This window comes from Hylobates moloch, unplaced genomic scaffold (genome assembly GCF_009828535.3).
Source record: "Hylobates moloch isolate HMO894 unplaced genomic scaffold, HMol_V3 SCAFFOLD_17, whole genome shotgun sequence".
Classification (NCBI taxonomy): domain Eukaryota; kingdom Metazoa; phylum Chordata; class Mammalia; order Primates; family Hylobatidae; genus Hylobates; species Hylobates moloch.
The window spans coordinates 78,457,805-78,473,475 of NW_026652292.1; the positions used below are offsets into that span (position 1 = coordinate 78,457,805).

Here is a 15,671-nt window from a genome sequence, read left to right on the forward strand (position 1 = left end):
TGAGCCATGATGGCACCACTGCACTCTAGCCTGGACAACAGAAAAAAAAAATGCTGTGAGAAAGGGTAGGAGGCAGTGTAGACTGGTGTGTGTAGACTACACTTTCTGGGAGCTTGACCGTGTGGGGTTGGAGAGAAGTGGGGGCAGCTGGCAGGCCATGAGGAATAAGCCCTGGAGGGGTTTTCTCCTCCAGGCAGGGGCAGCTGAGTCTGATTCTAGGCTGAAGGCTGGTGATGAGGAGAGGCCTGAGCTTCAGGGGCGGAGGCTGGAGGCTGGGTTGGCTGTGAGTGTGAGGAGCCTGCCATTCCTGGGCCTCCAGGGAAGGGGCTTGGTGGACCCTCAGGGAGGCGAGGTGAGTGGTTCCTTCTTTCCCTGCCCTGAACCCCAGCCCCTGCTGTGTTTCCCACCCCAGGCCCACCTGTTCTGGGTTTCCACCTTGCCGGAAGGATGATTCTATGTTTGTTGGGTGAAGTTCGGCTCTTCCAGGAGGGCCAGGCCCCCCGGGACTGGTAATGTCTGGAGATGAGATCCTATAACCTGGACCCACCAGCCTCCAACTGTCCTGAGCTCCTGTGTGCCAGGGTGGGCTCACAGTCTCATGGGGGACGCAGAGGGACAGACAGTGCTAGAGGCCATGGGGTGGGACCGAGGGAGGCAAACGTCTAGGAGAGGCGAAATGTCTAAGCTGGGAGACGGACACCCTTGGAAAAGACCAGAGACCACAGGCCCAGGCCCCGGCCCCACCCACACCTCCAGACGGCACCCTTTATGGTGTGCTCCTTGGCAAATCTCTTGGCCTGTTTTGGAGTTCAAAGGCAGTCCCACCCGCTCCCTGTCGTGTGGGAGGAGGAGGACTGGTCATTCAGCAGACATTTACTACCAAGACCTTCCCCGGCCATGCGGCGCGGGGCTGGGAGCCCTGAACTCTGCTGCTGCCTCCAGCCACAGAGGGGTCTGGGAATGCGGGAGGGGCCTTGGAGGCCCCTCTGGAGGGAGTAGCCAGGCTCTGCCAGGCACAGGCAGTCAGGCGAGGGGTGGGGAGGTGCGTGGCAGGGGCAGGGCTGTGATGGCCGCAGAAGGTGAGAGGGAGGTCCAGGCAGGGGAACAGGACAGGGGAAGCTTGGACTGGCGCATCCAAGACTGGTGTGCTTGGAAACTGCACATCAGACGGGGTGGGAGAGTGAAGGATGGGGTCGCAAGGTTAGGCTGGAGCCAGATTTGGGAGGAGGTACAGGAAGGATCAGGGCTGATGGCCCCACAGAACATCCTGGTGGCCTTGGTGGGTAGAAATGAAGCGGCATTGGAGGTGGATGTGTTTCCGTCTACTGTGTGGCCCCAGCCTGCCCCAGAAATATGAGGTCCCTCCTCCTGGGACACTGGGTGGCCCCCGCCTTGCTCCTCTCTGGCCAACTCACCCTCACCCTTCCAGGCCCATCTCAGGCATCCCCTCCCCTTTACATCCCCTCCCACCACCATTAAAACAAGAACAGATCCTACTCTGCAACCACTCTGTGCACAATGCGTGGCACGGGGGAGGCTTAGAACATCTGTGGGCAGGTGGGCAGCTGCAAGGGGCGTCTTCTGGCAGGTGGTCGTGGCTAAGAGGGAGGTCCCCAGGCCTGGGGCTCCAGTGAAGCCCCTGGGGCAGGGATGGGGAAGCTGAGGCCTGCTCCCGCCCTGAAGAGGAAGGGCAGCGGCTCTGGAGGGAGACAGGCAAGAAGGCACCCAACAGTGTTTGCATGGGATCTGAGAACAGCCAGCTGCAGTGGGGAGGCAGGACAGGCCGCCGTGGGGCTGCGGGCAGGGAGGTGTCCGTGTGTGAGCCTAAGTGTCCTTTCTGTCCCTCGGGTGGGTGTGAAGGTGAAGAGAGCGGACACACATACCGTGCGGGGATCAGCAAGGCTTTGCTGCTGTTCCCTCCTGCGGGGGCCCTGGGCTGGGTACCAGGGTCCAGGAACACGAAGGCATTCAAGAACGCGGGGAGGGGCTGCCGGAGCCCGGGGCAGCCCGGTGGTGGGGAGGCGGATAAGAGTCAGGAATGATTTCCTGAGGGTCAGAGCACCTGGGGGAACCGGCCCAGCACCGAAGGAAGTAGGGATGAGAGGAGGATGGGGGTCGTGGTGGGGGTGCAGGTCAGGGCACAGCCGGTGCAAAGGCAGGGATTCCACAGAGTTTCAGAAACTTCTGGGGATCCCCGGGTGGTTCTGTGGGCCTGGGGAGACCTCAGGCCTGGTGACAAGGCGCCTCACGTGTGGCGGGGCGGGGGTCCCCGCAGAGGACCCATGGGAGTGGGAAGGAGCTGGGACTGCATCCCCTGCCCGCCTCTTCTCTTCAGCCCCCACGCAGCTCCACGTGAGCCCTGACTCCTGCCTGCTTCTAAATTGGGCTTTTCTTTGTGATGGTGGCGGCAGCAGGCAACTGGGTGATGCCTTTAAAAATAAGGCTATTTGGAAAATTCCACTTTGGTGTGCTGTCACATGGAGCCCCGTCCCCAAGCGCTTTCTGTTTTCTTAGCACCTAGAGCCTCATGGCCTCCAGCACTGGGTGCCTCTTAGGAATCACTGAGCTAGGGCCACACGGGATCCCCCAGGTCTCCTCCCCCAACCTCAGGCCATGGGCTCTCGTCCTTGGAGGACCCATTGTTTCATTACAACTTCTTTCTGGCCAGGCACGGTGACTCATGCCTGTAATCCCAGCACTTTGGGAGGTGGAGGCGGGCGGATCACCTGAGGTCGGGAGCTCGAGACCAGCCTGACCAACATGGAGAAACCCAGTCTCTACTAAAAATACAAAATTAGCTGGGTGTGGTGTCGCATGCCTATAATCCCAGCTACTCGGGAGGCTGAGGTAGGAGAATCACTTGAACCTGGGAGGCAGCACAGGTTGCGATAAGCTGAGATCGCACCACTGCACTCCAGCCTGGGCAACAAGAGCGAAACTCTGTCTTTAAAAAAAAAAAAAAAAAGAAAAAGAAAAAACCCTGATTTCTTCCAATCAATTACTTGGGATGCTCTGGGAATAAGTGACCTTAGGTTTTGAGCCAGATCTACCTGGATTCAAGCGCCCCCAGTACAATGGAGGTGTTGGGGCTGAGATGCTGCAGAAGAGGGCACGTCACACAGCCCAGCAGACACACAACTCTACTGGCCTCGCTCCCAGTAACGGCAAGGGTTGTTTGGCCTGGTATTGATTCCTCAACCTCCTGGAGCTTGAGTTTTCCCATTCATAAAATGGAAGCCATACTTGTCTTGCTTCTCTTGGCCTTGGGGAGATGGCTGGGAACCCTTGCCTGACGGCCCCAGGTTCCTGTGCTTCTCTAGGCCTGCCGGTTACCCATCAGTGAGCGTAGCATATAGCATAAATACAGCATATGTTTGTTGGGAGCAAATTTAAAAGTCAAAAAATATAAGCAGGCCAGCCGTGGTGACTATTGCCTGTAAGCCTAGCACTTTGGGAGGCCAAGGTGGGTGGATCACTTAAGCTCAGGAGTTTGAAATTAGCCTGAGCAACATAGCAAAACCCTGTCTCTACCAAGAAAAACAAAAAACAAAACAAAACAAAAAACCACAAAAAATAGGCCTGGCGCAGTAGCTCACGCCTGTAATCCGAATACTTTGGGAGGCCGAAGCAGGTGGATCACCTGAAGTCAGGAGTTCAAGACCAGCCTGGTCAACATGGCGAAACCCTGTCTCTACTAAAAATATAAAAATTAGCCAGGCATCTGTAATCCCACCTACTTGGGAGGCTGAGGCAAGAGAATCGCTTGAACCTGGGAGGCAGAGGTTGCAGTGAGCTGAGATTGCACCATTGAAATCCAGCCTGGGTGAGAGAGCAAGACTCCATCTGGAAAAAAAAAAAAAAATAATAATAATAATTAGCCAGGTGTGGTGGGGCATACCTGTAGTCCCAGCTACTTGGGAGGCTGAGATGGGAGGATCACTTGAGCCTGGGAGGCAGAAGTTGCAGTGAGCACTGCACTCCAGCCCGGGCGACAGAGCAAGACCATGTCTCAAAAACAACAACAAAAATGGCAAATTCAGATGTGTCCAAAGAAGAAAATGCATTGTACTTGTAATACTGCTTTCTAGAGGTAACCACTGAAATATGGGTACATTTCCTTTCAGTCATTCTTTTCCACGTTATGCATATCATGAGTTGGAGCTTTAGAGCTTCCTGATCTGTGGCTTATGAGTGGTGTAAGCAACGTCTCTGAGTTTCAGTTTTCTCATCTCTGAAAAGGAGCTTAAAAAACATTCCCTAGGCCAGGCACGGTGGCTCATGCCTGTAATCCCAGCACTCTGGGAGGCCGTGGTGGGAGAATGGCTTTAGCTCGGGAGTTTGAGACCAGCCTGGGCAACAAAGGGAGGCCTGATCTCTACAAAAAATAAAAAATTAACCAGGCATGGTGGTGTGCCTCTGTAGTCTCAGCCCCTGACGAGGCTGAGGTGGGAGGATTGTGTGAGCCCTGGAGTTCAAGGCTGCAATGAGCTGTGATTGCGCCACTGCACTCCAGCCTGGGCGACAGAGCCAGACCCTGTTTCAAAAACAACAACAGAAAAAGCCCGCAGGCAGCAGATACTTGCCTGAGCTGGGATGCCCATGTTGGTGTTTCTGCCCGTCTTCTTTGATTGCTGTGAATGGAGAGCATTCACATACTTTGATTACACTCGGGGGTGACTCTTAGCTTTCACATTTCCTCTGTGCTGTCAAAATTAGCCACGTCGGCTAATTTTTTTTGTATTTTTAGTAGAGACGGGGTTTCACCGTGTTAGCCAGGACGGTCTCGATCGCCTGACCTCATGATCTGCCCGCCTCGGCCTCCCAAAGTGCTGGGATTACAGGCGTGAGCCACTGCGCCCAGCCCAATTCTTTAAAGATTTTTCTGATGGCTCCTTTTGAGTTACTCCATTCCCTTCCCTCACTGCTGGACATGTACATTATGTCTATGTTACTTTTGTAACATGTGATCGCTCCTATTTTATGAATGGTAAAACTGTGGTGAACATTTTTTGATGACAGTCTGCCTCAATTTGGGGGTCATTCTATAAAAGGATGGCTCCCTTCGGTTGTGTTATAATGTTTTTGTTCATGCCACCTTTTGCTGCACCCATGCCTTTGCCCTTTGGTGAATGCGGCTACTAGGAGTTCCGCCTCCCTGAATTTGCTGCTCTGAATGGACTGCAAGCTAGGACACAGGTAAGTGCCTTTGTTACCTGCGAGATGCCAGCGGCTGGCCTCTGGCGTGCGGGCCTGAGTGCTGCTGCTTGCCGCCAAGTGCAGAGGTTCTCAGAGGCCCCCCTGGCTATTTGGCACTTTTCCATTTCGGTGTCTCTTGCTGTCTTATGTATGCCTGAGGTTGCTGATCTCCAGCCATCTGGGCTATTCCTGCCTTTGTTTTTTTCCTCATACTGCTCAATTTCCAGAACCTACAAGAGAAACCTCAATTCCAGGCATTGTGTCCTAAAAATGAGAAGTCCTGTCTCCATGGTGAAGGAGATGACACTACAAGTTACGGAGGCAGAAAGGATCTGCCTCTTCATGGACTGCTGACAGCCCTTGGGCCAAAGGGAAGCTCTTCTGAAAGAAATTAATGCTTCTCAATCTGCCCTGACCCATAGGGATGGGCCCATTGGCCCAGTTGAGCTCCTTGTGTGGCGTCACAGCTGCTGTTACTTTTATTCATGCTGTCGCCTTTGGTGGCTCTGAGCTGGGGCAAGGGGATTGGGTGGGAGGATGGAGACTGGGCAGCAGCTTCTGGACGCGGGGGGCAGAGCTGGGAGCCCTGGGCTGAGTGGCCTCACCGCCTGGTGCCTGTGTCCTTGCCTGGAAAATGAGAGTCCAGGTGCCAGCTTGGCAGCTTGTGTGGATCAACTGTGGTAATAGAGGTGAATCAGCCAGCACAGCCCAGGGCACCTGGGATGGCTCCAGGTAGAGACACAGGTACCAGCAAGATTCACGCACTCATTCCACAATGGAGCTCACATCTAGGGGCTGAGGAAGGGCTGGGGCAAAATCTTTGTTGGGGAAACTAGATAGATCCCCATATCTCCTGAGATGCGGGGGTGCTTGGCAGGGCAGGAGGCCTCTGGCTTCATTGTGTGTGCACCTCCCACCACCCCCCGAGCTTGGGCCATTCCTCACACCTCTCTGTGGTCTCAGTTCTCCCTCTGAATAGTCAGAGGGGACTTGATGCTAAGGGTCCTGCCAACTCTCACACCTGCTGATGACTCTCCTGGGGCATGCATCTGGTCAGATAACCATTTTCCTTGCAAGGCAACAAGGCTGCATTTTTCTTTCCTTTTTTTTTTTTTTTTTGAGACAGGGTCTCGCTCTGTCACCCAAGCTGGAGTGCATTGGTGTCATCTTGGCTCCCTGCAACCTCTGCCTCTCAAGCTCAAGCGATCCTCCTGCCTCAGCCTCCCAAGTAGCTGGAACTACAGGTGTGTGCCACCAAGCCCGGCTAATTTTTGTATTTTTTTGTAGACAGGGGGTTTTGCCATGTCACCCAGGCTGGTCTTGAACTCCTGGACTCAAGACATCTGCCCACCCTGGCCTCCCAAAGTGCTGGGATTACAGGCATGAGCCACGGTGCATGGCCAAGGCTGCATTTTCAAGATGCTACCTGTCTTGGAAGCCCTGAAAGAGCAGGAGTTGTGGGCTGTGGGTCACCCTGGTGTCCCTAGCACCCAACACGAGCAGGCACCGAGTGGGTGCTCAGGGCTGGCTTCCATGGACACTGAACACCCTGGGAAAGGCATTCCCCTCCCCAACTGCAAGCTGAGCTGGCCCCTCCTGCCTAGCAAGCTTCGGGAGGCTCCGAGGTCAGGCTGGAAAAGGTCCCTCAATGGGGTGTCTGAGGAGAGGGGGTGTGCCAAGAGTTCTCCAAACATGCTAGCAACTTTCATTTAGACTTGTTTAATCCTCACTACAACTCAACTTGGGAGGTGGAGACGCCATGTTTCTTGTACAGATGGGAAGGTTGGGGAGGAGCAGGGAAGCCTTCCTGGAGACCTGAGGAGTTAGCCAGCCCGGGGGCTCCCATGAGTAGGTCCTTTGCCTGGAACTGATGAGAGGGAGCTAAGAGGGAGCTCTTGTCCACACTAAGCGATGGCTTTACTTGGGGGAGATAATCCTTCTGGAAACCTCAGGTAGAGTCTGCATGGGGAATGAGATGGCTTCATCCAGCTAGTTATGTGGGGGTCTACGCCTAAGGACCAGTTAGTAGCCAGCAGAGCTGAGATCCAGGGCTGACCGCCCTGATCCCGGGATTATCTGCCCATCAGAGATGGGGGTGAGGGAGGTGCCAAGAGGTGAAGTGACCGCACACAGCCACACGGCTAAATCCTGTTCGCCGTGTTCTTAATTGTGTCAGACTCAAGTTGCAATGAAGATTTGTCTAGAACACGTCTGGGCGCTGAGGGCAACAGGTAAGGCGTGGGTCAAATCACGCTGCGGGTGCAGGTGATGACAGGCTCCGGGAGAGACGGGGTGGGCGCAGCAGGATGGCGAGTGAGGAAAAGGCAGGCAGAGGGCGCCAGGTGCAGATCTGCAGGACCACAGACTTCGGTTCTGGATACAGAACAATGGTTCCTTGTCATTGTAGGGTTTTAGACCCTAAGACTCAGAATTAGGGCTGGAAGGGATTTGGGAGCCCCAAGCAGATCTATTAATCCAACACATTAAATTGCTAATTAAGTCACGACTGAAGCAGTCTGTACTTTTCCACTAGGGTTTACTTAGAAAAAGCTGGGGAGGCCTTGTTTTAAGAGGTATGAAGGAGGCCTCGCATTATTTTTACTTAAAACCCCCAGAAACTTAAACATTTATAAAGTTTCTATGATGCAGCACTGCGAGGGATGTTAATGTTTGCTTTCAAGAGCTCGCCTTTAAAAATCTCTCTTGCTTCTGCGTCATATCTCATAGATGCTGAGGGTTTTTACAGCCACGAGCTGGAGAGGAGACTCAAGTTCGGGGTTCCCTAGCCCATCCCTAACGACCGCAGCAGAGACAAATCTTCCATTTCATGCTTCCAGATGCTTCCTGTAATGGGGAAACTCCTCCTGCCCCTGACTTTTCTGAGTGGCTGAGTCTTCCCTTAGACTGGGCTGTAGTCAGTCTCTCCCAGGTTTCCTCTCTGGTAATTTATCTGCTAACGACAACCCTCAGGGCTCCTGGTTGGCAGGAGCCAAAGCCAAGTGGGAATCCAGACCTTCTGGCTCCCAGCGCTGGGTCTCCCCTCTTGCCCTCAAGTCCTCAGAGTCTAACGACAACCCAATAACGTCAAATACCTACTATTTGCCAGGCCCAGGGAAAACAGCAGTAAACAAGATAAGCCCGGCTTTCCTCATGGAACCCACAGTCTAGAAGGGGAATGGAGACCCATTGCCCGTCAACAGGGGTTTCTCACATACTCTCTACCAGCTCGTGGAGGGCTCTGGGGCAGGGAACCTGGCTTCTGCCCCTCTCAACTACTGACCCACCCGGGTCCTTGAGCGGAGGGCTTCATCTCTGAGCCCGTTTCCCGCTTTGTACGATGGCTCTGATCATAGATCCCGTCTCTGGAGTTTGTGCAGTGTTGAGGCCAAATATGCAGATAACGCCAGGCCAGTGGCTTCCAAACCCGCGTGCACATTACACAGCTTCCCAAACTGATGATGCTTCCATCTCATCTTCAGAGACTGTGACTTAATCGGCCTGGGCTTCAGAATATTGAAAGCTCTGCAGGCAATGCTAAAGTGCAGACCAGTTTGGGAACTACAGCGCCAGGCACCGTGTCACAGCGCCATAAGAGAGAACGTTCGGAAAAGCCCTTTATAGATTAAGAGACTGAGGCTGGCTGGGAGGACGCCACGGCGCCGCTCCCAAGACCACCGCGGCTGGGCCTGAGCTCCGGTGTCACGCAAACCGTCCCTTCCGCGGCGGGGCCCGGGGCCGTCTCCCGCACACCGGCCGGGGCAGGGGGGCCCCATCGATGCGCTCCGCCGCTCGGCTCCCTACGCCTGAGCCCTGCCCGCTCGAGCCCCTTCCCCCTCCCGGCCGCTTCCCACTTCCAAGATGGCTGCGGGTGGAGCCGACCAGGTAAGGGGGCCCCTGTCGGATGTCCGTGGGGGCCCTGCGGACACAAAGGTCCGCTCAAGGCAGCTCCTCGCCACTCCGGTTGGTTCTCGGGAAAAAAAAAAAAAGGGCCGGCGACGCCGCTCACGAGGCCCGCGGCGGGCGGCCCCCGGAAGAGGGACAGCCGGGCGAGCGCCGAGCTCCAGACGCGGCGGCACGGGCGGAAGAGCGGGCGCGGGCCGGCAGGGGGCGGGGCGCAAGTGCGTGGGGGCGGGCCCAGGGGCGGGCGAGGGGGCGGGGCGAAGTGAGGGTGCGCGCCGCTGTTCGCCGCGGGCTGCTCGCGCGCACCTGCGGGTCGGACCCACTGCCTACCGCGCGCCCGGCGTCCTCGCCGCGCGAGTTGCCGGTCCCGCGGGGCCTGGGCTGCGGGCCCGCGGGTCCCGGGGATGGCGTCGGAGCCGCGCTAACTCCGGTACTGAGAGCCTCCCGCGAGGGCCGGGCCGCGGGCCGCGAGGGAGGGCAGGGCGCGCGGGGCCGCCACCTGCTGCAGCGCCGGCCGAGGCGGGGAGCGGCCGGGGCGAGGCAGGTCGCCGGGCGCGGGTCCTGCTGGGTGTCCCTCGCCGCGCGGCCGCGGCTCCTGCACGCCAGGGCAGCGCGTGCGTGGCGCCCGGGGTGCCGTCGCGGGGCCTCCGGGGCGGGGGCGACACTCGGGACTCGGCGGCCCTCGCGGAGACGCGCGCTGTGTCCCGCTCCTTTCCGGAACTTGACGAAAAGTTTTCCTCCTCCGACGCGAGGCTCCCGGCCTGAGAAGAGGCGGCTCGGTGCGCCAGACCCCGACCCCGGAGCCCCCTTCCACCTCGGACCCTCAGTCCCCGGGCAGCGGACCCTCCTCCTTGGAGCCCTGACCCCGCTTTCATCTCTGGCCCCTCTACCCCTGGAGCCCGTGACCCGCGGAACCCCCTTTCATCTCGGAGCCCTGACCTCCTTGGACCTCCACGCCACGCGAGCCCTCTGTCTCTGGGCTAGGGAATCTCCCTGCCTCCGCCTCGGAGCCTCCCATTCCCGGGCCGCGGAGACCCTGGCCCGGGGACCCTCTCGGGGCCGGGGTAGCTGCCTTGAGGAGTGAGTCCAGGGACTCTTGGTCCCTCTCCCGCCGGGAGTCTCTCTAGGCTGTGGGTGGGGCGCGGCCCTGATGGGAACGGCTGGTCAGGAGGATAGGGGAATGACCCTACGGACTCCAGAGCCAGCCTCTGCGAGCCCCGGAGTGACCGCGCCTGACCAGGCCGCGTGAAGTCGCTTCTGTCTTAAAGTTGTATAGGACGCCGTTTTCCCCAGCGTGGAATTGAAAGCTTTGCTTGGGAAGGTTTTATAGGCACCGGTGCGTTTTGCCCCTACTGGAGGCCCCTGGGCATCACCTTAGTTATTTCACGCACTGAGGCTAGCTAGCTGAGGAGGGTAGTCGTGGTGGTGTGTTGGGGACAAAATGCTCACTGTCTTGTCCCCAGTATTGTAGGATGTTGGCACCTAGTTGCTGTCTTGCCTAGCTTTTATAAAGGGGGGTTGCCTGTTGGAAACTGGTAGTTGCTTTGCCTGGACCGGGCTAGTCCTTACAGCAGTCTTAGAACACTTGCTGTTGCCCATTTTATCTGGCCAGTACCAACCCATATCTCAGTTTGGGTATGGCTTCCCCTCTCCGACCAACAATCTTACTGCTTCTTTACTGTGTGTTTGACCCCTTGGGATTGTGGGCTCCACAATCCTAATGAGATCCCCAGTCCTAATGAGAGCCTGGCATGAACTTGGTGCTCAGGGTCATTGGGCAAAAACACCTTTTGGGAAACATCAAGGGTGTCAGCTGATACTAAGGGAGACAGAGTAACTGGTTTGGAGCCACCCACATGGGGAGAGTCAGAGATGGGATTCAAACTGAGGCAGGCTACTGGGCCAGGCTCTGCTCACCTCGGTGTCCTCCGCTGTCCCAGCACTTTGCACCGAGCTGGGCCTGATTCCTGTTCGTACAACTGAGTTTTCATCTGCCCCCAGCCTACCCTCTCACATTCAGCTTGGGCTTTGCCTCTCCTGGCTTCTGCTGTTCCCCTGTGTTCCTTTAGCTCCTGCAGTTCCTCTGCGTTGGGTGCGCTGTCTCCGCCCCACTCCCCGTTTAGTGGGTGAATTCCTGTCTTTTGTGCCTCTGGGTTTATTCCTTAGCTGGTGCGCTGTAGAAGGCCTCTCTCAAAGTGAGGACACAGCTAGTCAGAGCAGCTTGTTGGAATCTCTCTCTCCCATTGGTCAGAGCTTCTAACTTTGAGTCCCAGCCTCAGCACAGGGGATGCCTGCCATGCTGGTCGGGGGTTGCTTGGGGAGTCTTTGAGACCTTGGAAAAGATTTGTTGTCAGTATAAACGTTAATACATAGAGAATGCAAGAGGATTTTAGGAAAGTGAGTATGTGTTTGTTAACTTTAAAAAAAATTTTTTTTTAGAGATGGGGCCATGCTATGTTGTCCAGACTGGATCTGAACTCCTGGGCTCAAGCCCTTCTCCCAAGTAGCTGCAGTTACAGGAACACACCACCATGACCAGCTTAACATTTGTTTTAGGACTGTGTATAAATAAAGTTTTGGCCGGGCGCAGTGGCTCATGCCTGTAAACCCAGCACTTTGGGAGGCCGAGGTGGGTAGATCACAAGGTCAGGAGATTGAGACCATCCTGGCCAACATGGTGAAACCCTGTCTATACTAAAAATACAAAAATTAGCTGGATGTGGTAGTGCATGCCAGCTACTCGGGAGGCTGAGGCAGGATAATCGCTTGAACCCGGGAGGTGGAGGTTGCAGTGAGCCGAGATCTCACCACTGCACTCCAGCCTGGTGACAGAGCTAGTCTCCGTCTGAAAAAATAAAAATAAAAAATAAAGTTTCTTGGTCCCAGGTGGTTTAGAATTCTTGATTGTCCATCTGGAAGGCTCTCAGGGACTGATCTGCTTGGCTAGTCACTTGATTTTATAGATGGGGAAGTTGAGGCCCAGAGCTCCATCAGTATCACACGGCAGGTGTGAGGAGAGAGACTGGTGACAGGAAGAAGCTGTACATTGTGACCTTGTAGACACAGACTGGCTGTGTCTGGCCTTGCTTATGCAAATGGTTGCTAAAATAGTGGGGCTGAGTTGGCTGGCCCCATCCGTGTCCAGGAAAGAGTAACACCAGCCAACATTTTCCAAGGCTTTCCCTGTGCCAGGCACGATTTTAAGGGCTTTATGTGGATTTCTTCCCCTAATCTTGTCAACTGCCCAACAAGATAGGGTCTCTTTTTGTCTTCATTTTGCTGCAAGGAAACCAAGGTTCAGGGAAGTTAAGAAATGAGTCCAAGCTCACACAGCTGGTAAGCGAAGGAGCTGGGACTTGAACCCAGGCAGCCTGCTGCTGGAACCTGCATTATTTTTTCCCTCCTGTTTATTTTGTTTTGTTTTTTGTTTTGTTCTGTCCTATTCTATTCTATTTTTTGAGACAGTGTTTTGCTCTTGTCGCCCAGGCTGGAGTGCAATGGTGTGAGATCTCGGCTCACTGCAACCTTTGCCTCCCAGGTTCAAGCGATTCTCCTGCCTCAGCCTCTCGAGTAGCTGGGATTACAGGCATGTGCCACCATGCCTGGCTAATTTTGTATTTTTAGTGGAGACAGGGTTTCGCCATATTGGCCAGGCTGGTTTTGAACCCCTGTCTTCAGGTGATCCACCTGCCTGGGCCTCCCAAAGTGCTGGGATTACAGGCATGAGCCACCACGCCCGGCCTATTTTATTTTTAAAACTTCATTTGAAGCCTAACAAACATACACAGAAGTGTAAGAATGGTTAAGCGTTCAGCTTATCGATGATCAGGGTGAATACACCTTTTGGGCAACATTAAGGGAGCTGAGAGGAAGGGGGATAAAGTTTAGGGACTGTATTCATAAGTACGCCAGCAGGCCATGTTTGAGCTTTGATGTCAGATCTGGTTTGAACTCAGTTTCTGTTGCTGTGACCTTGGGTGCGTAACTTAGCCTCTCTGAATCTCATAGTTTCGTCAGTGCCCTTGGCAGGCTTGTGATTATTAGAGCATGTGATGGCACCCTGCATGTTTGGTACATGCTAAATGCTCAGTAAATTATTTCTCTTATTAATAATTAAGATTATAAACTATACCGGCTTTAAGTAGTCTAAATATCTTCCTAATGTATCATTTGCCTCCCAGTCACTTCACAGGTACTTAGGAAAATTAGTTAATTAGTAATTTACCAAATCACGAAGTGAAGCTGAAACATTTTGCATTGAAAGTCTTTAATTTAAAATGTCCCGGCCAGGCGCGGTGGCTCATGCCTCTAATCCCAGCAGTTTGGGAGGTTGAGGGGGTGGATCACTTGAGCTCAGGAGTTCAAGACCAGCCTGGGCAACATGGTGAAACCCTACCAAAAAAAAAAAAAAAAAAAAATCAACAAAAAATTAGCTGGGTGGACGTGGTGGCATGCATCTGTGGTCCCAGCTACCCAGGATGCTGAGGTGGGAGGCTCACTTGAGCCTGGGAGGTGGAGGTTGCAATGAACCAAGATCATACAACTGCACTCCAGCCTGGGTGACAGAGACCCCATCTCAAAAAAAAAAAAAAGAGTTCCACCTGTGCCTTTAATCATAACCAGTGGTCAGTATAAGTTAAGTGTCCGCTTCTTCGGGTTGTGAAGGAGCCTTTGAGGACCCTGAACAATAACCCCAGTTTCTGCCTGGTTTTGCGAAACATACATGGGCTGAAACTTACTTAAAATGGGCTGAAACTTACTTAAACAGCATTAAGTTCCAAGTGTCTGAAAGTTGCCACTCGCCCTCTGGAGGAATATGTGAGCTTCTAGGAAATTTTTTTCAGGACTATTTTTATCCTAAAGAATCACCCATTTAAAAGCCAAACTACTTTTACAATGGCCTTTGCCATTTTACATAATGCAGATCAATCCATTGTTTTAGGCTGTGTGTGTAGCAGTGGAAAGAGTGAGTGCCCTGGCTACTCAGGCTAGCCCAGCACAGCTCTGTTATTACACACCACCCTTTAGACCGCAGTCTTCTTTCAGCTCTTTGGGTGGTTGTGGAGGTGACAGAACTAGTGGATATAGACATGGAGCACAGTGCCTGATGTGTCATCTGCGCTTGGGGAGCGAAGGCAGCTGGTCATATTCATGAGCCTGGAGTGTCCAGTCCTTTCTGCCTGAGCCAGGACTTGAATTAAAAAAGAGACAGAGGCTGGGCTCAATGGCTCACATCTGTAATCCCAGCACTTTGGGAGGCTGAGGCAGGCGATCACTTGAGGTCAGGAGTTTGAGACTAGCCTGGCCAATGGGGTGAAACCCCGTCTCTACTAAAAATACAAAAATTAGCCAGGCGTGGTGGCAGGCGGCTGTAATCCCAGCTACTCAGGAGGCTGAGGCAGGAGAATCGCTTGAACCCGGGAGGCGGAGGTTGTGGTGAGCCCGGATCATGCCACTGCACTCCAGCCTGGGCGACAGAGTGAGACTCTGTCTCAGAAACAAAACAAAAAGAGAAAGATGCAGGGGTTGGTGCTTGTGGAGCCCTCTACCAGGCAGGCCAGTTCACAGGGAGGTGCCCCATTGCTCCGTGGGGTCTTCTTGGCGTTAGAGGCTTGACTGGGCTCTTTCTCTTGAACAGTCCCGCCCTCCAGAGCTGAGGTGCAGGCCTGATGGAGCAGCCGCTCGTATGAGGAGGCTCTTAGTCTCCCCGGAATCCTCACCAGGAAACATGGGGGACCCTGAGAGGCCTTGCGGAGAATGCTGCGGGTGCTGGAGACAGACGACTCAGGTCGACCCCCTGTGACCGGGGTGGCGGGTGGGGGGTCACTGCACCTGCTCAGCCCAGTTTTGTTATTCCCATCTGGAAACGGTAGGACTCAGCCTGATGTTTACAGGGTGAGGTGAGCAGAGGTGCTTATGTCTGTGACAGGCCTTTGTGAGCAGCAAAGCTTACTGAGGGGCCTTGGAGTCACAGACTTGAGTTCAAGCCCAACTCCGCCACAGTGGAGACCTTGGGCAAGCCACATGCTTAGGTTTCCTCCTCTGGGTAATGGGCATACTACCTGGCTCACAGGGCTGCTGAGGGGCTGTGAAGCAGAACGGTGTATTTAGAGTTCAGGACGGTACCTGGTACTCATTAAATTGCCGTCCTGTGATGCTGCTCTGGTGGTGCTGTTAGGTGCTGCAGGCTGGTCCTGCCCTCTGGAAATGTTGGCTCTGGGACCCGTATACCTTCAGGCCATTGTGGAGTAGGAATGAGCTGTGTGGGCCTGACCCTTAAGGATAAGAACCCAGGCCTGGCACGGTGGCTCACGCCTGTAATCCCAGCACTTTGGGAGGCCGAGGTGGGCAGATCACCTGAGGTCAGGGGTTCAAAACCAGTCTGGCCAACATGATGAAACCCCATCTCTACTAAAAAAAAAAAAAAAAAAAGCAAAAAATTAGCCAGACGTGGTGGTGGGCGCCCGTAATCCCAGCTACTCGGGAGGCCAAGGCAGGAGAATTGCTTGAACCCGGGAGGCAGAGGTTGCAGTGAGCCAAGATTGTGCCACTGCACTCCAGCCCGGGCAACAAAA

At 54.6% G+C, this 15,671-nt stretch overlaps 1 protein-coding gene across 2 annotated transcripts in view; it reads left to right on the forward strand.

The window, feature by feature from the left end:
• Nucleotides 1-9,023: 9,023 nt before the first annotated feature.
• The window catches only part of TBC1D14 (TBC1 domain family member 14), a 122,197-nt gene continuing 115,549 nt past the window's right edge, over nucleotides 9,024-15,671 (forward strand). Inside the window, exon 1 of one of the 2 annotated variants that reach the window (XM_058430138.1) lies at nucleotides 9,024-9,078. The gene's annotated coding sequence lies outside the window, so the exon portion shown is untranslated. Of the gene's footprint in view, nucleotides 9,079-10,158; nucleotides 10,177-15,671 lie in introns of those variants that run through there. The other variant, XM_058430137.1, reaches the window with a different exon arrangement.